This window comes from Lagopus muta, chromosome 1 (genome assembly GCF_023343835.1).
Source record: "Lagopus muta isolate bLagMut1 chromosome 1, bLagMut1 primary, whole genome shotgun sequence".
Classification (NCBI taxonomy): Eukaryota; Metazoa; Chordata; class Aves; order Galliformes; family Phasianidae; genus Lagopus; species Lagopus muta.
The window spans coordinates 78,772,384-78,798,848 of record NC_064433.1 but is presented as its reverse complement, the minus strand read 5'-3'; positions in this window follow the sequence as shown (position 1 = coordinate 78,798,848).

The following is a 26,465-nucleotide window of genomic DNA, read 5'->3' as shown; positions in this document are numbered from 1 at the left end:
CGGCCAAATTCCAAGCCCTCAGGCACATTCCACTTGACATTTTGTCACATCTCTTACTGGTGCATCTGTTCAGGAGCATTAACTCTTCCTAAATCACTTTATTCTTTTTTTTTTTTTTTTCCTCTGTGAAAATCCAAGGGCATGGGAGATGTAGAGGTCTGAGTGGGCTCTGCAGCAGAAAAGAGTCCATATGCTTAAGAATGGGCTGTGGACAGCCTTATAGGTAAATAATCCTGTAGGGTATATTGTTAATGTTACCTGTGTTCACATAAATTCTTTTAAATATTTTAGCTTACATTCATACATTCAAAGTGATAGAAAATGTTCCTAGCTATGTCCTCCTGAGTTTTAGCCACAAGCAGAGTTCTGTTTCCAAAGGAGAGGAGTAAATGTCTAGTTGGGCCGTGTTGGTTAAGGTTGTCCTGAGATGACTGTGCAGTCAGTAGTGGTTTGAACTTGCAAAGACATTGAGGCACTTTTCTGTAACCAGTTGTTGGGTCCAGGTTATAAGATACCACCATGTACATGAGTGAAAGGAAAATTTATGTGTTCCACCTGTTTATGAGATAATAAGCAAACTGGGCCATACCAATCCCTACATTCTAGGTGCAGTCCTTACACGTAGGATGGATTAAATTTTACAACATGGACATTAAAAGTCATAGTTACAACCTGTACAGCGAGGGAAGTAAAGGTGAAACTGTGTTTCCAGACATCAGAGAGACTGTGATGTGTACTCCACAAGTCAAGGTTTAGAAACATAGAATTTGAATATATGAGGGCTAAACATCTAACTAGTTTCACTAAGGATAGAGAATAACAGACATCTGGCTTAGAGGAACCTGGGAAACATTTGCTGGACTTCTCATGCTCTGTTGACAAAATTTTTGAGAGTTTCTAAAAATAATAATTGGTAAGTTCCTTACACGTGGTATGCTGTGTCTGCAATGAGGTAACTCAGTGCCAACTCTTGAACAGAACAAAAGGTAGTAGCTAAGCTAAAGGTCATTGGTTGCCTGAACACCAGTCACTGCAAAAGTGTATTTGTCGTGTGTGAAAAAAGTCACATGAAACAATAATTAATTTTTTTATTTGAATCTCCAATTCCATTTTCCAAAGCTTTTAACTATTCCTGATTAGAAAATTTGGAAAATCCTAGCTATGCTTTGGAATTCTTTGTGAATCTCCTACCAGAACAATGGCACAGTCCATCATCGTGTGCATCCATAAAATGTTACAGTGTTGGATATGGATGGAAGCATAGCTCAGTGGAAATTAGACTGGTTAAAAAAGCTATCTGGAAGCAGTGATTAAAAGACAAGATGTCACATAAATAAGGTGGAAGTAGCTGATGATTAAAATAATTTATAAATTAAGAGTATGTGAGTTTTTAAAATGAAAGTGACCAGTGGCTTTAAAGAGAATACTTAAAGTTATATTAAGAAAAAAGAAAAGAAAGCCTGGTTAACACAGGTCATTTTAACAGAAAGTTGAAGGTATTTATCTCCCGTTGTTTTTCAGTTCTACAGAGAAAAAAAGGCAGTGGGCGCTATATGGTTCTATAGATGGAATAAAAATTTGCCACCTGTAGCAAAGGAGAATGAAAGATAGAAGCTACTTAAATTAAAGAACCTTGAAATAGCTTAGGAACTTCCTGAGTCATATACATGTCACAAATGTTGGCATTCTGGTATAATTTAGAAGTAATGGAGGGTTCTTACTTTCGCTCCAGTGACTAACAAATACAGACCTGCGGGGAAATCTTGAGACTTTGAAATGCCATTTCAATTTCCAGCAAGAAAGCACACCGTTTGGAAAGCAGTGGCTCAGAGAAAGTCACATGCATCAAAGCTCTCTGCAGAAGAAATTATCTCCCTTTGCATTCAGCATTCTGCAAAACCCTTTGGTTCTGTGTAACTCTTCGTATGAGTAACAACTTAAAGCATATATAGTACATTGGATTTTTCTCTAGTTCATTGAAGTTATCCTAAGGGAGATTTTCCTTGGTGTTGAGCTTACCAGACATATTATGGTATTCTTTCTGTTTTCTAGGGGAGGAAGTAACATTTTCTTGCTTTGCATTTTTCTAAGGCCTGAGAAATGAGCTAGAGCAAAACTCATCCCTTTGAGGGGGAACTGATCTCTTCTCTAAAGCAGTTCTGCTTTAGATGCCCTGTGCTGAAGGTCACAACCTCAACTTAAGGTGCAAATGGGACTTTGCCAAGATCACAGTTGCATAAAATTCTTCTACAGTACAAAGTGCACATTGTTTGCAGGGCTGTAGGTTGTGTGCATGGATCACAGAATCACAGAATGGCCTGGTTTGGAAGAGACCACAAGGATCATGAATCTCCAACTTCCCACCACAGGCAGGGCCACCAACCTCCTCTTTCAATACTAGCTCAGGGCCCATCCAACCTGGCCTTGAACACCTCTTGGAATGGTGCATCCACAGCCTCTCTGGGCAGCCTGTTCCAGCACCTCACCGCTCTCACAGTAAAGAACTTCCCCCTGACATCCAACCTAAATCTTCCCTCCCTCAACTTAAAACCATTTCCCCTTGTCCTGCTGTTATCTGCCCTTTCAAAGAGTTGACTTCCCTCCTGCTTGTAGGCTCCCTTCAGGTACTGAAAGGCTGCAATGAGGTCGCCCCGCAGCCTGCTCTTCTCCAGGCTGAAGAAGCCCAGCTCCCTCAGTCTGTCTTTGTAGGAGAGGTGCTCCAGTCCCCTGATCATCTTTGTAGCCGTCCTCTGGACCCTCTCCAACAGCTCTCTGTCTTTCTTGTACTGGAGGCTCCAGACCTGGACACAGTACTCCAGATGGGTCCTCACAAGGGCAGAGGAGAGAAGGACAATCACCTCCCTTTCCCTGCTGGCCACCTCTCTTCTGATGGAGTCCAGGATACCATTTGCTTTACAAGCTGCAAGAGCACACTGCTGTTGAGTTTTTCATCCATCAGGATTCCCAGGTCCTTCTCTGCAGGGCTGCTCTCAAGGACGCTCCTTCCAGTCTGTATAAATGCCTTGGATTCCTTCGGCCCAAGTGCAAAACCTTGCACTTTGCTGTGTTGAACCTCCTTAGATTCACCCAGGTCCACCTTTGAAGTCTGTTGAGGTCCATCTGAATGGTATCCCTTCCTTTCTCCATGTCAACCGCACCACTCAGCTTGGTGTCATCAGCAAACTTGCTGAGGGTGCACTCGATTCCGTCGTCGATGTCATCACTTCCTTGCTACTGCAGAAACATCAGCACAGATGTTATCTGAGGCTTCTATTGTGCCTAGACTTTGGCTTTAGTCAAACTAAAGTTGTGGGACTTAATGTGAAAGCAGCTGGGCAACACATAGCACATTGATGATAAAGAGTAGCTCTCTGCAGCCCGGTGGGTCCATCTTTCCTGAGAACCTCTGAAAATACTTTAAAGAGTAACTCAAGAATATTTTAAACAATTATTAAAATTTCACATTTTAAGATCCACAGACCAGGCATATGTTAGCACAGAGCTCAAAAGAGCTTTGCTGAAGAGTATTCTGAGCTATTCCAGTTGATATTTCATACGTTCTGAAACACCGAGGCAGCTCAAGATGATTGTAAAGAAGCTAGTTGTTGTCCCTTTGTTCAAGAGGATAAATGGGATTGCACAAGCAAACACAGGCAGATTAGACTGGAATCAGTCCCAGGGAAAACTATGGAAAGATTTGCATGAGACGTGACTGGTAAAGAATTAAAGGATACTGATGTATTTAAAAATCATTAGTATAATAATATGGAGAGCAGATCCCACAGGAAAATAATTAAGATCTCTTTTTTGTAGAGCAATTGCAATGTGAGTGATAGAAGTATTTCTGGAGGCTAAAGCACTTGATTTTGTGCAGCAACACTCAGATGTAAGTTTCAGCTTGTACCAACATCTAGGCTGTGCTTGTTGTTGGAGAATTTTTCCACTGAACCAATTTTTAATAGAGAACAATTATAGTTATACATTTTTAAATAGGATTTTGTTTTTGTTTTTTTTTTTCTGTTTGAGGAATTAAAAACATCTGTTTTGGTGTTCGTCTCTATTGAAATATTTCACTTTGCTAAACTGATGAAAAGCTGTACTTGCCCATGATAATTCAAAGTCTCATTGAAAATGTAGATGTAATATGCTCAGATATTTTTCTATTTCATCCTATAAGAAGCTGTTTCATGGGCACATGAAAGCTCTTTCACCTCCACAAAACATTCTTATATCACTGCTGGACTGACCACAGCTCTGAATAAAAACTTATTCTTAGTGAGGACACCATAAGAACTTGTAGCGCTTACCGGCACAATTTTAGCTCCTTTAGTCTACAGCCAACTCACACAGATTGCAATTCCCACTGTGGGCCTTTGGGGTTAGAATAGAAAATCTAAGCAGTTCATCATCAGCTTTGAATGCTCCGAACCTCTGAAGCTAGAACCTAAAGCAGCCTTTACCAAATGGAAACGAGGAAGATAATGCTTACTGGAATCTTCTTCCCCTGGAGCATCTTATCTGCTAAGCCTTCTGCTGCAAAGGTCTCCCTTGAAAGCAGTTGGCCCATGTCAGAAAGGCAAGAGTGAGATTAATTGCACGATTACTCTAGGTTACAACAGCAGAGCCCAGTGCTTCTGATGGCTTATAACACACTCTTTTCTTGCACCACAGCTTTGTGACAACACGTAGCCTCTGCTCTGCTTTGCTCATTAAGGCTCACTTCCTAGTGGCACACATATAGGTTAGACTCCTACAGTCCTACATAACAGTGGGAGATCAGTGTTTACAGTTTGGTCTTTAATTCTTTTATGTTTTGTTGCTGCCAGGAGTAAAAATAGAGTGTAATGGTCTTCATTTCCTTTCCTCCTCGTTACTGTCATTGTTCCTACCACAGTTTTCTCAGTCTTCTCCCTGAGCTCCATTACTCCTAGCGCTTATTTCTTCCTTGTTCTTTGAGGTTCCTCCTTCCTGACCTGTCCTTCTCCTTTTTCTCTTCTGCTTTGGTTCCTTCAATTTTCCTTCCTAATCACCCCTTGTCACCAGCCTCTCTGCCTCACAGACTCACAGCTGGCTGCTTTCCACATTCCTTATCCTTGCTTCTGATAGCTGTTGGATTTCAACCTCTCGGAAACAATTTTTTCTCTCCCATATCCTTTAACCCATTGCATCTGGAGGCTGGTGCTGACACAGCTGCATTCACAGAAGAGACCTTTAGCAAGCTGCCCACTCCCATGGCTTTCACAGCTGCTACTCTGCTTCCCACCTTCAGGCTGAAGGGTGTTTTCTTTCTTTTTGTTAGGTAGGATGGGGGTACATTGAATTTTGCTTCAATTGGAACTCAGCGGTTGCTGTGGAGCTGTTCCTGAACAGCTCCAATGCAAAATGAAAGGAAACAAAATTTGCAATCTTTATCCTTCAGAAGAAATTGAAGTCACATGTACATGATAGTGAAGAACCATCACAGAAAGGGATTAAATGTTACACAGTAAAAATTGACAGATACCCAGCAAATATGCATCCCACTCTTCGCTTTTGCACTCTCTTCCTCTCCTTCTATCTGAGTAGCCAGCTCTGTTTCTACTTTCTTCCATCTGGCAGCTCTCAGAATAATCTCACCCACCTGTTAAATGAGAGAACGTCAAGTTAAATTTACAGCAAGGCCTGGAAACAGGATGCTACAGAGAAGTATTTTAATTAAAATCCTCTAATTGAATGCATGCTTCCTTGTGAAAAGGGAGGTGCCAAGAAGGGCCTTGATGTCACCACCTCTACCCCTGTTTGCCAAAAAAGGGAGACAATTGAAACCAGCTCTCAAGGTGGAAAGAGGAAAGGGCATTTCCAGGGAGTTTTCCAGGGTCACCCTTGCAATGATGTTAGATGGTTCATGGGAGGTTTGCCCTTTACCAGCATCAGAGCAGAAGATGTTACAGCAGCTCAGCTTCTTCTGGTCAGACACTTTGCAGAGGAACAAGATGCCACATAGTAAAGGATAGGGAATATCGCTATGAAACCTGAACTCTGGATAGAAATGTGACAAGTATAAAGCCTCTCTCTGATGTGGAGGTCTCCATGGTGTGAGTTCTCCTGGGAATACTTCACAAACAGCTTCATTAGGCAAACAAGTAGGATTTTAAAACTCATTTTGTTACAATTGCTGGAATGGAGAGCAACATTTTCATAGGGACAGATGGAAACTGATAACAAGAGACAAAAGTCTTGGGATCGCATTGGGAGAGTCTGGATTACTGTGCCTAGATGGGGCCAGTGGACCCTCATCCGGACACACTGTCAGCCTGGGATCTGGTGCAGGATATTAAATGCAGCATTAATATGTTAAATTACAGTTGTCCGCTAACCACACAGCACTTGGAGAGAGGAATAACAGAGTGGGTATGTTCAAACAAATAAGAGTGGGAGTCAGGAGGAAGTATTTGGGGAGAAGAGGGAATTAACAAGTGCTGTAGAATTGCGTCACTGCAATGTAATTCTAACTCTTCTAAATACTATGCAAATCCACTGACACTATATACTTCCTGTAACTATGACACCTCTGGCTTTTCTTTCCTTGTTATATAGTAGTTAACTGTTATGAAAAGAGAGTTACGGAGAATAAAATGCACATAAGAGGCACGTACATGCCTCTATCTAAAGACACAGTAGCACTAGTAACAATTCACTACATTCTGCAGTATTTACAGGTTTTTCCACTAGGCTGCCCTCAGCATTTGGAGGGGAAGTTTGGCACCACTGCATTCCTATGCCACCACACTGGTAAAGGTCACTTCCCAGGAACCTCAGGTCACAGAGGAGAAAAGATCCCAGCGTCCTCAGGTGTTTGCCAGCCCTCTTTCGTTGGCAACAGAGAATCTTTTCATAAAACAGATTCATTTTATGTTTCAATATTTTAATGCTTCGTTGGACTATTTAGAAATGGGAAAATCTTACATCCCCTCTTGAGAAATCTGGCAGGCACGTTTGGCTCATGCTGGGAAAGCAAAACCACTGGCAAACCCTTCAGTCTTTGCTAAAATTTAAAATGGATAGTCTGAGTGTTAAACACATTTTTAATACCCTTCGGGATTGCTGGGGCATCAAGCATAAAAGACTGAAGACCTAGGGAAGGGTAAATTTTATTTATTTATTTATTTATTTATTTATTTATTTATTTATTTATTTATTTTCCACAGAGCATTAGAGCATTCTGAGATACAAGAGTGACTTCCAGACCAACAGTAGGTAACTCAGGTTTTTAGGGTAATGGGGAATACAGATGCCAACACTTGCCCACTTTACCTATATTCTTGTTAAATGGATATTAAGCTTAGCTACAGCTTTGAGGAAGTGTTGTTCAGACTAACAGCACCAGTGCTTGCCTATTATCCATCAGTATATATCACCAAATGTGCTCTGGAGAATGCTTGAGCATTGATTTGTTGTTTGACAGTGGAGTTAGTGGACCAGGAGTGCAAAACCATTGAAACAAATGTGGGGATGTTGGTAACAGGTATAGGGGTTGGAGAGAAAGTCTTAGGATGATTTGGAAAAGAACTGCTGATAGTAGAGTTTACTCTGTCAGGCAGAGCTCACATATTTGCAGACACAGAACATCTTTTAGAAAGCAAGATAAATCACTCACGGAAACATGGAAATCACTCATGAAACACTTAGCAAGGTTTTAAAAGATACACCTTGTGAGTATGCTCCACTGTATGTAGAACAATTCCACACAAAAATGTGCACAAAAATGAAGAGGCTGAAGGTTTTCGTAAAAATGTTTCTCTATAGCTGCATTACCCAAAGTGAATTGCAAAAAGTGTTAAGAGAGTCTGGAAGTGGGGTTCGGATCCTCAGCTGATGAAAATTTCCATAGTTGGCAAAATCTGCATTTTGTTTCTTGCTAAAATGTCTCAGAAGAGTGCAGACACACAAGAAAAAGTTGACTGCCTAAGATCCTTTAAGTATTCTACAGCACTAACTGTGTTCAGAAATAGACTTAATTCAGACCGTATGAACCTCTGGAGTAATTTTCAAGTAATCAGAAGGTAACAGCTCAAGATCAAGAGACTGAAAAATACAGTTAGTGCCACACTGCAAGCCTTGCACAGTATACTCATACAGAGTGCCAGGAATATCTGTTTCTGCCCAGTTGTTATCAGGCTGTTAAGCTGATATATAAAAGACAGTGAGAAGTGTTGTCACTTGCAGCAGGGATCAACAAGGCTGACAGAGCTCCAAACCAGCAGCTGTAAATGGAAGAGTCAGTGTCATTTTAAAGAATGTTTTAGAAGCAGAATAGAAGTCAGGAAAGAAAGAAAAATGCAGTAGCTCATATAGATCAAGGCTGGAAGGAACCTCCCCACCATCACTTAGTCTCTCCCTGAAGCTCATGGTGGGGAAAAGCCAAATGTCACCACTGACAGAGGCTCTAGATCAGGCTGCTGTTTCAAAAAAGTAAATATTCAACTGGAGCAAGGAGCACCAGCTGAGGCAAATTGCAAAGCAAGGTGAGCTAGCTAGTGCATGCTTGTTTTGGGTGTCCCATTGAAGCTCAGCCCTATGCTGCAGCGGTATGGCAGTAAAAGGGGTTCCAGTTGGTAGATGCCTGTAAGAAACAAGCTTAGCCACCATTTGGTGTTGCTATCTGGCTGCTGCCTTGTGGCTTTTGCAAGCCTCGATAAATGCAGTCAGCATCTGAGAAAGTCAGGAAGACTAGGCTCACCATTCACTGGTAGAAATTGTCACTCCAGGTTGGGTGTGAAGTTAAGCTGTGTGGCCAGAGTCCTGTGTAGTCGCAAGGAGATGGCCCTGCCTTTCATCAGTTTGCTTGTCTTCCTTGGAGATAAAGTTACAATTTTTAAAGATGTGAACTTGTACATCTCACTGCTCCACTGACCATTTTGAAGGAAAATGTTAATCACACATATTTGTTACAAGGAAAAGACTCAGCAGTTCAAACCACTCAAATTAGTAGCACTGTTATTGGCACACTGTGGAGCTATGTCTGAGTCATCACAATCAGTTAAATGAGCATAATATTTTTAGCGAAGGAATGGTGCATTTTGCAAACATCAAGGCTTTTAATGGAAGAAACCATCTCAAATGTGAGTGTGTCTCTGGGGATACCGTACAATCTGCTAAATCAAGATTTGGGAGCTCCAGAAGCTAAAAAAAAGACAGCTCTGACAGTAACCCACAATGTGAATTATCTGTGTGACATCACTTAAGGGCCTGTTTGAAGACTAAAATCCCCAGGCTACATACAATGGCAACTTCATTTATACCCACTGCTAGAGTGCTCGAACTCTTTGGGGTGCTTGAGGTCTTGAGAGTGTGTGAGTTTCCACTTCTTACCAACTGCTTGCCATTTCCAGAGCTATATGGAACTTCCAAAGGGTGTGCTGTGCCATCACTTCCACTGCCAATCAGTCAAGCAAAGAAGTCATCCCCACTTCTAGTTAAGTGTTACTCAGATAAGGTTTGGTGCGCTCTGAGAGATGCATTCAAAACAGGATTTCTTAGGACAGATCCTCACCCATCCTGGAATCTCCATATGCACTGCCTGAAAACTGTGCTAGAATTTATCTACTCTGAGCCTTGCAAGGAGCTGTGTGGGCCAACAGCTATTCAGGGGAGGAGAAGAAATGTCTCACCCAAGGCAATACTATTCTGAAAGTCAATATCACCTCTTTGACTCCTTTACCAAATCCCCTTTGCACTGATGTTGGGTTAAACATCATGTAACTAACACACGGCTTTCGTTGCTTTTACCTATTTCTTCATTTCTATGCCCAAAGGGAAAATTTCCCAGCCCCTGACTTGTATGTGGTTGTTTTCAGTTCAAAATACGGCTGTCAATCCCACATAAAACATAGGCTCCGTTTCCTGCTCTTTCATTCCCTAGAGATGGAAGAACTGCTGGTTTTAGCTTTCCCACCTCTCCTACCACATCCCTCCCTACCTCCTTAAAGCTTTTCCTTTCCTTTCCTTTCCTTTCCTTTCCTTTCCTTTCCTTTCCTTTCCTTTCCTTTCCTTTCCTTTCCTTTCCTTTCCTTTCCTTTCCTTTCCTTTCCTTTCCTTTCCTTTCCTTTCCTTTCCTTTCCTTTCCTTTCCTTTCCTTTCCTTTCCTTTCCTTTCCTTTCCTTTCCTTTCCTTTCCTTTCATTCCCCTCCCCTCCCCTCCCCTCCCCTCTCCTCCCCTCCCCTCCCTTCCCCTCCCCTCCCCTTTTCACCCCTCCTCTTGCCTTTCGCTTCCATTCCCTTCCATTCCATTCTGTTTTGTTTTTTTTATCCCCCACAAGTTTCTTTACAGTTGTACTCTCCTCCTTTCCTCTGCAGCCCTTTCCCTTTCATACTCTCACTCTGAACCACTGTGCCCCATTCTTGCCTTGCCTTACATTTCTCTGCACTCTCTCAAGCTCACCCATACTCTGTGCATTGCATTTTACTTCCTCTTCCCTTGTGCAACCTGGGCTCTCTTGTGCATCCTCAAGCTGTGACTGTAGCTAACAGCTCCCCAGAGTTCTCTCACTTCCCTCCCTGCTCCCTAATTCCCCGCCTGGATTTCTAAGACATGGCCCCCTCCATCTGCTTTTTCAGGCTCATTCTCCACTGTCTATAAGCAGCCTGCCAATCTCTTGGAGGCTTTCATTTCCAGGAGAATCCAGCTGGTGGAAGGCTATTGCTGTCTTGGCTGAGGACCAGCTCAGTACAAAGTTAGCAGGAGTGATTGCTTGGTTGGTTGAGAGGCTAAAAGAAAATGCTGAAAGATAAAGCTATTCTGAATAATGTGGATTTGTGTCAGCAAATCCTGTGGGAAAAATATCAATATCAGATAATTTGAAACTTGTTAGATATGGTTAGAGGACATATCCTCTTTCTTGCTTCTTTCTTGGCTTCTCACTTTCTCCTGTGGGTTATTCATCCTTCTCTCTGTCCCCGATGACTTCAGCTTTCCTTTTTCTACCATTTTGCTCCTCTTGTTTTCAGGTTACAGTGAAGAGTAAATACACTGAAAATAAAGTTAAAAAAATGAGTCTCAAAAAATGCCCTCAAGATAATCATAAGCATAGGAAAATATGACCTTGAAATGCCTGTAAAAATCATGGAGAAAAACTCAAAACCAACTGCATGTAAAACTGAAAACAGGATAGAGGTAGGGGGGAGCAAAAGGAAAATGCATGACAAATCCACATGAAGTGTCCCAGACAGCTTTTGTCTGCACAGAAATGGTTTTATGGGATTCTCTGCAGAAAAAAAAAGGAACAAAAAAATTAAGGACTTGAGTTCAAAAGATCAAGTTGCATTTTCATTGATCTCAGACTTGTAAGAGCTGCCCCATCAATCACAGTTGCTTAAAAATTCCTATTAATGGCCTTGAGTGCTGGGGCTGCCCATATGGTTTGTCTTTGTAACATTTGGGCATCTCCTTGGGAACAGTGTGAGATCTGTCAGTGTCAGAGACTGACGCTCTATGCTCATCCCCACATCCCCACAACTGCTGAAAGGAATATACTGTCACTACAGGCTTGAAGAGCTCCATATGATTCCTGACAAAATAACAGCAGAGGAGGAGAAAAGAATGAAGACCAGAGGATTTGACTTTCACAGATGCTGGGGACCATTCCAGACCAAGGTAAAAACCCACTGTGTATTCTAGGAGGTGTATGGGAGAGCTTCAGGCTAAGGTTGCCCAGAGAAGTTGCAGAGTCTTCTTCTTGGAGATCTCTAGAGCCACCTGGATGTGGTTCTGGGCACCCTGCTCTGGGTGTCCCTGCTGTAGCAGTGAGATTGGACCAGATGGACCTTGAGGTTCCTGTCAACCTCAGCCAGCTATATTGTGTGGAGGTGCTGCATGACATTGCACTGAAATAAGCACCAATTTGCAGTTAGGGCTCTGAGTACATGGCTAGTAGATACTTTAAGACTAAGAAGGAAAATCAAGAGAAGAATTCCCTACCTTTATGCTGAATAATGTAATCAACTCCATGGTAGGCTTCAAATCTTGCCATGTACAGCTGGAATTCTTGTTCTGAGCAGTGAAGTCAGCAGGGCGGCAAATCCCTGAGTGATGATTATCAGAACTTTGTACGTGTCTGTAAAGCTGTGCTCCTCACTGGTAGCTAACTCATGCCCAGGGGTAGTAGATGCGCTTTTACTGAACTGAAGTTCTCTGCCTGTGGACTTTGGCATATGGGCATCCCTGTTGATATGGACAGAAGATTAGGAATGTACTTGATGCTGAAAGTGTTTCAGCCTATTTCAGAAGAGTACCTCATCAAGCCAAGCTGACTCTAAAGCCCTTTATGCCATAACTTTTCCTTGGAGATAATTCATATCCAAAGTGAAAATTCAACAAAAAAAATCGTTTCCTCTAACAGGCGTACATTTCTCTTCATAGTAAGTTCTCCTTCTTCCTTGCATCGGTGGAACTGTCATGAGGACGCATTTCTGAACTGGATTTACATAGTAACAAAACAATCTAGAAATGTACACTGAAAATAATTGTGCTGTAGCCTGGCTTTTGTAAGAACCAGAGCATTCATTTTGCCTGTGGTGTCCCAGAAGTTGTGACAGAGCAGGTAGGAAGCATCAATGTGGCCAGGAGGTCCTTTGAGTTTCCACTGTTCTTTCGCAGAGAAATCATAGAATAGTAGAATGATAGAACTGTTTGGGTTGGAAAGGACCTTTAAGATCATCTAGTTCCACCCCCCTGCTATAAGCAGGGACACCTCCCTCTAGACCAGGTTGTTCAAAGGCCCATTCAGCCTGACCTTGAATGCTTCCAGGGAAGAGGCATCCACAACCTCACTGGGCAATCTGTCCCAGTGTCTCCTCACAGTAAAGAATTTCTTCCTAATATCTAGTCTAAAATCTACCCTCTTCTGATTTAAAACCATTTGTGATTGTCCTGTTGGTCCAGGATAACATCTGCAGTGAGAGGAAAATATTCACAAACCCCACTGCTCTTGCACACTTGATTTGCCTCAAATGTTTCACAACTTCTTTAAAATAAAAGGGAATTGTCTGTAGTTAACCAAAGTCAATGCAGTGATGGAGAGAGTAGTCACTTCCTCTGCAGTTGGGAATCATGTGGGGTGCAAAGCTCAGGTGTTACTCACAGGGGTCCCGGGCTAAGCAAAGATCTATCTGCTGAGGAGCAGACAACAGTCTGAGTCACAGTGTAAGAAAAACAGTTTGTTGGAGAAGTAAGAATTGAGTTGAGATTATCAGCAGAATTAGCCCTCCCTACTCAGAGAGCCAGCCTGCTGCGACAAAGTATTTGCAAGCACTTTGGACTAAGTTTATTTAAAAGAAACCTGGCTAGTGCTGAGTATGCAGTGACTTTTTCCTACTTCTCATCCTTTGTACACACATACACAGGCACAAGCAAGCTTTTTACAAGCTGAATGTCAGCACATGTTCACTATTTCACACATTTTCATCTGGTCTCCTTTTGCTCAAATGCCTATGCATCAAAATTTTTAGTGATCAAGAAAGGTCATCTGCATTCTGTGGACATCTGTTTCTTGATGGTTCTATAAAGATTCTCTCTTTGTAGCTTCAAGTAACCACCCTGGTTATTTTCTCTTGGCCAGTTTGAGCCTGCCTTGCCTGTGTTCACAGCAGCAAGAACACTTTCTGGTGGCTGCCTTAGGATCCCGGCAAGATGCCACAGTCTGTGCAATGAGAAATGGTGACCTCATGAATTGGGGAGGGAAAAGAGGGGGCGAGACTGGATTTTTGGTTTTCTGTATTTAAATCCCATCAGGTTTTGTGTTTTCATTTCAAATTCTTTCCAAAATACTGTATCTATTTTCCTTTGAGATACTATGATTGAAATGACTCTATGCTTTGCCTCCACTGATTATTTTTCTAAACAGAAAAAGATATTTGTCTTCAAAAGCATTTAAAACTCCTCCCCTCAAAAAAAAAAAATAAAAAAAATAATAAAAAAAATTTAAAAATAGACAAAATGGACCCTGAAGTAAAGCAAAATAAAAATAGGAAGATGTGTGCTGTAGAAACAGGCAAGTTACAAAGGAGTTAAAGTTCTTTACGTGTGGCCAAATGAAATAAGACCTGGAGGGACACATGGTTCTCTCTCCAGCACCCCCTGGACTCTGAGATGTAGACTCATGAAATGCCTGGGAGGCAAAATTGGCCCCCATTGTGTCTTATTTAACTTGGCTACTTGAAAGACTCACTTTTTTTTTTTTTTTTTTTTTTTTAATTTGGCTCTTCCTTCAGCTCTCACACCTTTCTTTAATGTAAATGCCCTTTATATTTAAAATATGCCTTTTCCCCAGCCTTCCATACTGTATTGTTTGGGCAACTGTCTCTTTTTCTCTGTGCGCCTACACAAAGCTGCTGGCACAAGATTTCTTTACACAGAAGGGGAGTAAAATCAAACTAAAGAGCCCTGTAGTTTCCAGGGGTACATTTTCAGATCTATGTGCCAGTAAGGAGACTGCAGACCCAGATATTTGCACTGGCCAGCAGCAGCATGCTCTGAAGCAGCATGCATTTTCCTGCCTGTGCAAGCCACAGCCTCTGCAGGCTCAGCTGAAAACTATTTCACCATCACCTTGCCAGTTCCAGATCATCCAATTCCAAGCCCTTGGTGTGGGCAGGATTGCCACCCACCAGCTCAGGCTGTCCAGCGCCATATCCAACCAGGCCTTGAATGCCTCCTGGGATGGAACATCCACAGCTTCTCTGGGCAGTCTGTGCCAGTGCCTCACCACACTCTGAGTAAAGAATTTCTTCCTAACATCTAACCTAGATCTCCCCTCTTTTAGTTTAAAACTATTCCCCGTCATCCTGCTACTATCAGACCAAGTAAAAAATTGGTCTCCCTCCTGGTTTTAAGCTCTCTTTAAGTACTGGAAGGCTGCAGTGAGGTCTCCCAAAAGCCTTCTCTTCTCTGGACAGAATAAGCCCAGCTCCCTCAGCCTTTTTTCATTAGAGAGTTGCTCAAGCCCTCTGATAAACTTTGTGGCCCTCTTCTGGACCTGCTCCAACAGCTCCACATCTTTCTTGTGTTGGGAGCCTCAAAGCTGTATGCAGTATTCCAGATGGGGTCTCACAAGGGCAGAATAGAGAGTGAAAATCACCTCCCTCCCCCTGCTGGCTACCCCTCTTTTGATGCAGCCCAGGATATAGTTGGCCTTCCAGGCTGCGATCACACACTGCTGGCTCATGTCCAGTATTTCATTCATCAGAACCACCAAGTCCTTCTCTGCAGAGCTGCTCTCAGTTGGTTATCCCAGACTGTATATGCATCTGGGATTGTCCAACCCAAGATGTACCCACGGAGATACCGCTTGTTGCTGTCCTCCGCCTGTACATAAAAACACTGATCAATCCTCTGGCTTGAATGTCTTGATGGTGTTGTGGCAGTGCTGTGAGAATTACAGCTTGGACTTATCTGTACTTCATGACGTCAAGAACCATAAATCTCTAAGTGTTTTGACCATAGACTAGTAGGTAGGTAGTTTTCTGACTATGCAAAGCAGCAGTATCTCTTCAAAATCAATCAACATAAAATAGAATTTACAGAAAACCTGAAATTATGCTTTGTTTCTATATGATAGCCTTTTTTTAGACATGAATATGCCCAACAAATTTGCTGGAAAGCAAACAACATCATTTTTCAACTTGAAAGCAAAGCAATCTGCACTTGCAGCACCGGAAACGTGTTCAACAGCAAGTACCTATCTCAAAAGGCAATGCCCAAAGCGTATGAGAAAAATGAAAGAATAGAATAAGCACAGACTTCTCAGACCAGGACAAATGTTGTAGAAGCACATTCATCCATGTCACTGCAGACTGTTTCAATGACTACTGAGTCAGGAAACACCACAGCTTACAGAATTGACCGTGTCTGGTGACTGCATGGAGTACAGAACTTCTTACTGTTTTATGCCATCAAAACAGTCCTAGAAGGGCTTCTGCTGCTACACCTCTTCAGGGATTGAACACCAGCAGCCAGTAACATTTTTCTTTCTGTTTTTGCTGTGAAGTAAAAAAGAAAAAGACGAAAAAAAAAACACAGAAGGAAATCTGAAAAGCCAGGAAATAGAAATGAATGGCTGGACACTTTGGGATTGCTACAGGCAGCTCTGGTTCAGTGAGCTTTGCTGAGCTGCCACTTTGCTGGCCTGGGAGATACATTAGAAGATGATATTTAGAAATCATAAATAATCTCATTATATTGCAGCTGCTAGCATTCTGGGAAACATGGATAAAAGTAGTGGAGAACTGAATTAAAGAGTCCCCCAGTGGAACAATTGTGGCAACAGCTGAAGGGAGAAAAAACATAGATATTATGGATGAATTAACCTAGAGAATTTTTCAGGTTTAGATTCAATCTCAATTGCATCTCAGCTGCTCTGAGAAATTGTGAACTCCTCACTTTCCTCCTACGGGCAACTCATGGATACTGTATGTTGTTCCTTCTGTTGTAGAACTGTTGGACTTAGAAATGGAAAACAGCATGAGCTACAGCCCACCCAGGACTGCTTCTACACTACTTTCCTGAGCTTTAGAGCTGTGACTGTTCCACAGCTAAATTCAGCTCAAAAGCTACTTTACTTGACACTGCCCCTTGAATTTCCCTTCTCTTACTATGTCTTCTCTTCACATAATGTTGTGTATGATGAAAGCTAAATCAGACCTAAAACTTGGTGCCGAGGGCTGTCAAACACATTGAATTGCACATGGCTCTGGCCCCATTAGTTGAGATATGACTGACAGACCACAAAGAAATCATGATGGACAACACACTGAAAAAGAAAATACGCTTGAGGGTGAGTTGGCCATAGATAAGTGGTTTTAATGTACTGAATTCTATCCCTATTAAGAGCTTTCTTTTAATATTCATTCTTCTAAACCAATACAATTGAAAATTTGAAATTAATAGCCAGAGATGTTCTTAACATTTATTTTTTTTCTGTCTACAGCCATCTTTTCCAGATCTGAGTTTTCCTGTCAGCCATGACATTTTTCAGATGTCCACAGATCCAAAAACCTACCACTTCTTTCTTTCAGTACTGTGTTGGTTTTTTGAACTCACGGACTGGTATGCGTTAACAGCAGTGCTTTGTTTTATTAGTAAGGCATTTTACAAACCCTTCATAATTTTCTAGTTTGTTTTTTAAAAAAACATTTAGTCCTCAGTGAATTCAAAAAGACAGCAATGATTTCTTTCAACTTTACTAATTTATTTATGCTCTTAGAAAGCTTTTTGCATCTATTTAATTTCTCATGTATTTTCAAAAAATCCTTTCTTATTTGCATTTATTCTTACCAGATTTCTCATTTTCCTCTTCCTTCCTTCCTTCCTTCCTTCCTTCCTTCCTTCCTTCCTTCCTTCCTTCCTTCCTTCCTTCCTTCCTTCCTGTGAATGATAATGCTTAGCATTTGGCTCACATTGTCTGATACGTTTAGGGACTATAGGCAGTGTATTAACAACAAATTTAATAAATCAAATTTTCTTTTTTTTTTTAATGGAGTGAATATTCCTTTTCAAAGGCTGAAGTTTTGCTGATATGATTTTTATCTTTGTGGTCCAAAACTAAAGCTTCACCAGATCAGTTTCTTTGGACCATTTCAAATTCTCTATTCAGGGAGGAGGGCAGTTTATTATGTGTTATCCGCACGTATCTCAGCTACCCACTGATCATCTTTCCAGACTATAAGTTGTACCCTTTGCTATGTGTTCATGGCCAATACTTGCTCATTTTGGATTTATTTTTCATTTCTGTATAGATTTCTTCAGACTAACTTGAACTCTTTTTGAATAATATTTTCTTTTTTCTTCTTTTTCTTTTTTTTTTACATTCTCTCATTTCAACAAACTGTTGGATTTTTTTTTAATTTAGTCTTTTGTACAGTTTGAAACTGCTCCTGGTTTCACAGTGTTCACAGAGCTGGAAGTTAGAATAGTAGTACTACAGGTAGGAAATAATTTGAGAAACTGAGTGCAATATTGCTTAAAACATGCTCCAAAATGTATGTCTCCAACTTTTCTGGGCAGAACCACCTGCATGCAAAGAATGATTAACATTGAACTCCCCCTTCATCTTCTGGCTTTCTTTTTGACAGGTCTTTTATACCTTTCAGAAATCACAGGTACTGGGGCATGAGAACCGTGCTTAATTAACCAACAGAAATCTTAGATGACATTGCTGCACATTATCTTCTCTTTCTCATTTTTTTGTAGTTGCTTTTAAAACTTCTCTTCTTGTGTTACAGGAAGATGAAAGTCATAGAGTACTGCAGTTACCATCCTCCCATTATTTTATTGCAGGTTTTCTGGTAAGACATCAGTGCTGGGATCTTGGTGAAAGCAACACATTTCTGAGTGTTTACCAGTTTCACTGCTGTTGATCACGTCCCTGGCAATCAGTATAGATCATTATTTGAATCCTTGCTCTTGTATTCCTCTGGTGCTTTTACATACACACATCTGCATTCATACTTTCTTCATACTTCCATAGCAACATAATATAAACCATGGAGTACAGTGCTGGCCCTGGTTTGGATGGTGTTGGCAGGCTATACTTACATTTATTCTGGGTTAATTGCACCACAACTTGTTCCAGTTTTAGTGGGAGAGGCAGATGCAGGTAATTACATCAGGTTTGCAATCACTAGATTGAATTATTTATTTAAGACATCAAATTGGCTGCAGTTTTTCTTTGTGCATGTTTCTGGGCCAGTTACACCATCTGAAAGTCCAACAATATTAATGTTCAATTACTAGAATGCACATTAAGGGAAATATTATAAAACAGCTCAGGTAGGAGAGGAACTGGAGGCCACGTCACCCCCCTCCCCCCCCCCCCCCCCCCCCCATTCTGATTCTCACAAAAGAAGCACTGGGAAGACAATGAGTGTTACAGTATATCATGAGGGTAGTTGTTGGTATGGTCTGGAGAGGAAAACCCACCCCAGGTGCAGGTACAATCACCACCTACACATACAGGCAGTCTTGGCTGAACCAGCACAATGCTCCTAGTCACCTTAAGAAGAAGGCTGATGCTCTCTGCTCACAAGCCAATTCTGGGTCTCTGCAGTATTGCTGAGTCCAGTCAGCTGGAAATAATGTTATGAGGTGTGCACAGTGCCAGCTGCTAAAAGGGAGACATGAACTGTCCTGTTTGTGAATGCGTCCAAGAAGAGCACGCAGAAGTCACTCTATGTATATCAGCAGAGAAGCTGAATGGCAGAGCTTCCAAAACACTCTACAAATTTAGAACATTGCTGGGATAAGAACAGCATCTGTAAGAACTTCAACCAGTGTAAAATTACACAGGCTCCTAATCCTTCTCCTCCACATCATCCAAGTTCCATACTGAGTTAGAAAAAAACAAACAAACAAACTAGCTTAGTGCTCTAGGGATAGACTCTTGCACAATTAGACCTGCAGTGAAGGCTTATTGAATCAGCTGATGCTGATCCAATGCAGTAGCTACACTCATTATTGGGCTGTTGCAGAACAACAGCAGTTGCATGCAACAATGTGAGCTGATTTTTTTGTCTAGTTGCCCATTCAGGCAGATCAGAGTTGGTGGGAATTACCATCATGGACAGCATCTAGTATTTAAAGAGCTATGCTCCATATACCACTCCCATTATCTGTGATCATATTATTTTTCCAGGTTAATAAACAGTTACTGACATGAAAAAGCAACACTTGAAATGAGTTTCAGGTTCCTTGACTGTCTTCTATACATTTTCCTATATATTAATTATAGACAAATTACCAGGAGCAGTCAGGAAACTGAGTAATCCACTTCCCCAGCAAAAGTTTTGTGGGCCAACAGTGGGCTACACCAACTTCTGCCCAGCAGAACAATAGATGTACTTCTAATGGTCTTAGAAATGGTTCTGTTGGCAAACTCAAAATGCAGTCTTACTGACCTGACCAAAAGATCTGGTGCTGCTCTAAAGAAGAAAAAAAGGCTGAAGGAGTCAAATGTTCATTGGGTGGGAACTGGCTTATTTATAGCAAATTATCCCTTGACCACACCAGCACTCTCTTCACAAAGTTCTGTTGCATTCTTATTCAAGTTGGGTTCCTAGTACTTGAGTTGCATATCATTGGCATGCTCAGGCATTGCTCTGCTTCACCCCTGGGTGCACTTTCATGTCGTTGTTTTCTTTAGAATGATGTTCAACATGCAATGCCCATCTGCTAATGAAGGCGCAGGATCTAACATATCATCTGTGTTCTAGGTGGATGTTCCTAACTGTGTGGGGAAAAAAGCTAAACATTTTATTTTATTTTATTTTATTTTATTTTATTTTATTTTATTTTATCTTTATTTTTTTATTTTATTTTATTTTATTTTTATGGCAAATGACTGTCTGTCAACCCTCACCTACATCAGTAAAGCTTCCACCAGCATGCAATAAATCAGCTGCAGTAGCAGATAACTCACTGTGATTTTTGCTGTGGTATATTTAATATAATGTCACAGAGCACATATCTTAATCTGTTTTAATGTCTGTGCTCTACTTATTTTACTTTAGTACACAGCATTCACATGTACTCCAAGAACACTATGTTGCACTGAGTGCAATGTTCTGGTATCACTGAGCTGCACCGACTGTGCACACAGCAATATTTATGACCTCAGCCTGTCAGTGTATTAAGAAATGAAGCTAAATAAATTTTCAAGGCTTGCTGACAAATCCACTCTGATTATTTTTGCTCCTATCATCTTCATTTCTGTAACAGTACGAAAGGCTTACTTTTGGAAGAGCCTGTGCTTCAAGATTAGAGATCTCCCATTATGGATATTTCCACTACCTTTCCTGACAGTTGGATTGGTCTTTTAAAAGAATGACTTTTCATACAAGAGGCACATGTCATTTCATCTTTTTATTCCACAGCATCTAACTAGGAGATGCAGAGTTTCTGCACTGTAAGCCAAAAGCCTGGCTAAGAGCAAATGGGTGAGGCATGTTGGAATAAAGTCCTCTGGCTTCTGTGACACTTTCCTCTTGATAGATCCTCTCTTGGCTAACGTGAATGTGCCAAATGAAACTGATGGGAGAGTGCATGCAGGATACCTGGCCTTGGTGTGACTTTTCTGAATGTGATGATGTCGTGTCGCCTTCTCCACACTTACTAAAAGAATAAGGGCTTAGTCCTTCTCCCCTGTCTGATATAGGAACTTACGTCTTTGACACTGTAAGCACACTGTCAAAGCTGCTTAAAGGTAGGCAAGGAGTTCAAGATTTTGTGGTGAAATACGGAAGGAAGGAAGGAGAGGAACCACACAACTGCAGCTACTCCCCCTGCTCACACTTGCTTTGCAAATCAAAGGCTCCTGAGTGAGAGCAAGTCCACGCCAGGAAGGCTGGCTAGCCCTGTGGTTATGGCAGCTATTCAAGGAGAGGGAGTTTTCCAGGTATGGCTGCTGAATTCTGCGTACTGTGACTCACGTCTCCCATGAGGCAGACTGGTCCCACGTGGATGTCCCAGACTGGCCCTGGTGCATCCCTCGCATTGCTTGGGCACCGTTTCTTTTCTGGAAAGCCTCAGTAAAATGTGGCAAATAGCTCAGAGCCTTCTGTCCCTATGGAGTGAATAGGGAGAGAAGTACCCCTGCTGTAACCAGGATATCTCTGTCACACATGAGTTCATTTCAGATTCACTGCTCACTGTTCTTAAGCTGTCTGTCTGTTCAGGAGAGTGTTGTGCTGAGGGGATTTTACCTGTACATCTAACAGAACACTGAGTAGTTTATTTAACATGCTTTTAAATGTGCCTGTTATTTTTGATGCTACCTTCCTAACACTGCTCAACTTTCACTTCTTTCAGTGACAATTAAGGAAAAATCTTACTGCGTTTTTCCCATTTCACTGGCAGCTTCTTTTTAATCCTCATAGAGAGCAAAACTTTCATACAGAGTCATATTTATGTTTGTAATTATAACTCTACATTATGAAACAACCAGACCTTGCTCAGTTTTTTTGCCTATCCCATTTCAGTCCTTTATACTGAATATTCCAATAGTCCTTTATACTGAATATTCCATATTATACTGGAATATTCACTTATTTAAGTGTTCTGCTGATATCCTCAGATGGAGTAACTAGTTAATTAAACTCTTTTAGTTTATATATGTCACATAGCTATATAAGATCTAAAGAAGAAAATACTATAAATAGAGTCAGTAAATCCAGTCAATAAATGCTGACCCTGAGATCAGTAAGTTTCATGCTGAAGGCAATTGGACAGAGTAACATTATCTCACTATGCTGGAGCTTGGTAGGATCAGGGATAGCCTGTTCAATACCTTGAAGTGTCACATTGCTGAAGAATCTAGGTGATAGTTTCAAAGGTCTTCCCAGTGTGTTGCTACTAAGAAGGATTTTACTTTAGTCAAATCACATTCTCTTACTAGTTGAAATACAGACACACTCATAAAGATTTAAACGGAATAAATTAAAAAAACAGTATGATTTCTTTCCCTGATATTCAAAAGGCTGCACCACACTGATGTATGAGAAAGTTTTTCAAAAATAAGCTTATTAGACTGAAAAGCAGTGAATCTCATTGAGGGGACTCCATGCAGAGGTTGAAGAGGAGACTGGACACTCCACAGGTCTCTGTGTCTGGCCAAGGGGCAGCCATTCTATCTGGCAAGCAAAACACCCCTGGGGAGCTGTTCTCAGGAAAGGCACCCCCTCCCTTCTTCCTCCTTCAAAACTGGGGCAACTCTCAGGCCATAGGCCCCAACTCCCAGCATTACAGTGTTCTGATCAGCATGGGACACTCTTAGAATATCATCACCATGGCTTTCTGCTGTCCCAAGCCACCTCACTGCCTTCTATTCTCAGCCATGTATATATGGGGACTGAGAACAGAATGATGGTTGCTGGCTGGAAGCAGCCAGTGGTATTATATTGTGAGGTATATATACAAGAAGTTTTCTTTCAAATAAGGGAGTATGATGCATTCTCCCAGCAAGCAGAGGTGGCTAATGGGCAGGAGAAATTACCTTGAGTCCATGGAGGTGGACCTGCCTGAGATCGATTGAGAGCCTCTGGAGGTGAATCCACAACAGGATGAAGGACTGATGAAACGGATCCACCTCTCTGGGACAGATCCATGCAATCCTTCACTCTCAGACAGCCTGCAAAGAAACTCTGACCCAATCAAGAGTACTGGGGCCTGTCCACCTCCCCCCAGGTAGCCGCCTCACTTCTGACTCTGATCATTCCATCATGTAAGTTTACCATTAGTCAGGAAAGTTGGAACTCCAGAAACACCCTGTGGGCTCACATGGCACATCTAATTCCTGTTAATTTTCTTTTGACAGCCAAGGCTCATACAAGCCCTTCCTTTCCATTTCTCACCCTTACCACTCCTAAAATCCTATGATCCCTTCTTCAGTGTGTCCTGAGAAAAAGGAGTGGGCAGGGATTGGATTCTTCTCAGCTGCTGTGCTTGGGAGACAGGAGGAGTCTAGTGGAGGGAGCCAAGTTCCACGGGGCTTTGAGGAGATGTCAAAGAAGTTACAGAGGCAGTTGCTCCTCTGGAGAAGCAGAAGACTTTTGTTCTGACGGAAAGGTGTGCTGAATTTCAGTATGAACTTGGGTTATTTTGTTATTCTAGAACATAATGAAAATACGCTTGGTTACTTTGCTTAAAAATATTGTGGGACCATGGTTTCTCCTGCCAGGAGCAGAGATCTGTCCCACAGCCAGCAAGCAGCAGGCACAATTTCTGGGAACAGATCACGAATAGTGGAGCAAGATATACTAAATGCTGAGCTCAGACATGAATGCCAGACCATCATTGCACTTCTGCATTAATGTTTGTAAATAAACAAGAGATCACAGGGGGAAACCCAACAGATACAAAAATTTTCGTGATGGCAGCTGCGTGCATGCAATTTCTCTGCTGTCTTGTGTAGATGTTTTTCCTAACAGCCAAGCAAATGTGCAAATCCCACCTCTGCTCAAAAGGTGGGAAAAAGCATTATTTCTGCATGAGAAAGGGAATAGTTGCATTAACTTTGCTGCTGCAGAGGAAATGGGATTGCTGTGGCTGTCCTGGGTGTAAGATAAGACAGTGGCTCTTGGCTGGCCTTAGTATGATCCTGAAGACAAATGCCACATGAGGGCAGCTTCTTTTGGCCCCTGCTGTTCAAATATGTTATGAAACTGAGTACTCCACCCTGCCTGAGGCCATCTCCTTCCTGTACTGCTTGGAGCAGTGTTGAGGAGACAACTACAGGACCGCAAAGTACTTATTGCATGACTTTGGATAAATCACTTAGTCCTTTTCCTTTCCTTCCTCTCTCCTTTCTTCCTCAAAAGTTTTAACAGCATTAATTAGAACAGTGCCAATGGGAAGTGGGAGGCTTCCTAACATCATCTTAACATAGGCCGAGTGCTGTTACTTTGATGTCTCAAAAGCACAAAAGAATAGCAGCCCAGAGTTTGAAAGTTTCACAAGATTAAGTAAACTTTCTGAAACACTTCTCTGAGAACTAGATAGAACAGCCTAATACTTGTGGAGTTTGCACTTCTCTGATGCAGCCTTGCCATAAGAACTAACCACTTGGAGCTGTGTCAGAGGAGAGTCAGGCTGGGGATTAGGAAAAGGATCTTTACCAAAGGATGGTCAGGCCCTAGAACAGGTTCCTCAGGGCAGTGGTCATGGCAATGGGCCTGTTGGAGTTCAATACGTGTTTGGACAGTGTCTCAAACATAGGGTTTGAATTTTAGGTAGTCCTGTGCAGAGCCAGGAATTAGATTCCATGATTCTTGTGGGTCCCTTTCACCTTGGGATATTCTGTGATTCTATGACTCTATGTATGGCAGCAGTTAATCAGACAACATTTCTCCCTGTCTCCCCCTAAAGTCTCAAAGAAGTGAGAGTGAATAAAGAAGGGTGGCAGATGCTACATCCTGCCATGTCACAAATGAATAACTCTCCTTCATACCACATGCCAAGACTGTGTTTCTGGGACATTATCTCCAAACAGGCACTGGAAGTAGAGAAAAAGATGCATTGGGAAAGGAAACACTTTTCTGAGAATCTGACTCTGTCTTGGTGTCCTGGTTGTGAAACAGAATTTCATGATCTGCATGTGTGTATCATTCGATATCTTTATGCTTTCCTGGTCAGGATTGCATTATCTAATGGAAGTGGCCAGTAGAAAAAAATAGAACTTCATACTAATGTTAATCTACAGAAATTGTTGCCACGGGATTGAGTCAAATCTGAAATTACAGCAAAGTTCAAAGCAAGAATTGAAAGTATTTCTTAAAGATACTGAAAGCATTTTAGATAGCTATAGGACTCTCTTTTGATTTTAAACCAGGATTAAATTTCCTAGAGTAAACAGAAGACAGTGAAAGGAAGAACACATTCTGCCATCATTAATCACTCCAGCCCTTTTCTGAAGCATCCAAGGCTACACACAGTAAAATCTGCAATATTGTCAGACAGACTAGGCACTGTACTGGAAATGTTGTGGGTTTATCTTCTCCTTTAGAAACAAAAATTAATAACCATCATAGAATTCATCTTTCAGGGTTTTCTACCATTTCAGTGTTTTTTTTCTTAGTTCATATAAGAAGTTTACTTTACACAAGGAGAACTGTAAACTTTGCATTCGTAACTCTTACATCCAGATCTGACGTGCTTCAGTTTCCCCACTGTTTTCAATCTCATATTAGAAATTGTCCATTGGCCAAGAAGGCCAATGCTACTCTGGGATGCATTAAAAAAGTGTGATCAGAAGGTTGAGGTCCTCTGCCTCTCCTCTGCACAGGTGAGGCCACATCTGGAGTACTGTGTCCAGTTCTGGGCTCCTCTGTTCAAGACAGAACTACTGGAGAAAATCCAGAGGGCCACAAGGAGAACTGGGACTGTTCCGTCCGGGGAAGAGAAGAATAATGGAGGATTTCATCAATGCTTATAAATATTTAAACTGCAGGAGTCAAGAAAATGGGATCAGACTCATTTTGGTGGTGACAGAAAAAGGGACAATGGTCACAAACTGAAACACAGGAAGTTCCATACAAATACGAAGAAAAACTTGTTGACTTTGAGGGTGACAGAACACTGGAACAGGCTGCCCAGAGGGGTTCTGGAGTCTTCTTCTTTGGACATAATGAAAACTCATGTGGAGTCTTTCCTCTGTAACCTATTGTAGGGAGTCTGCTTCAGCAGAGGTTAGACTAGATGATCTCCAGATGTTCCTTCCAACCCCTATGATTCTGTGATTCAATGACATGTAGTGCAAATTATAAACTGACAAATACCCCAAAATTACATTTTAAAATGAAATAAAAATTATAAACTATCATCTGTAACTATTATTTATACATATTAATTGTGAAAAGTGGCTCTGAAAAATGTTTTATTAGACTTCAACAATCAAAATAATAATTCTAGCAGTCCATAAGACACAATTCCTGTGAAAGCAGACA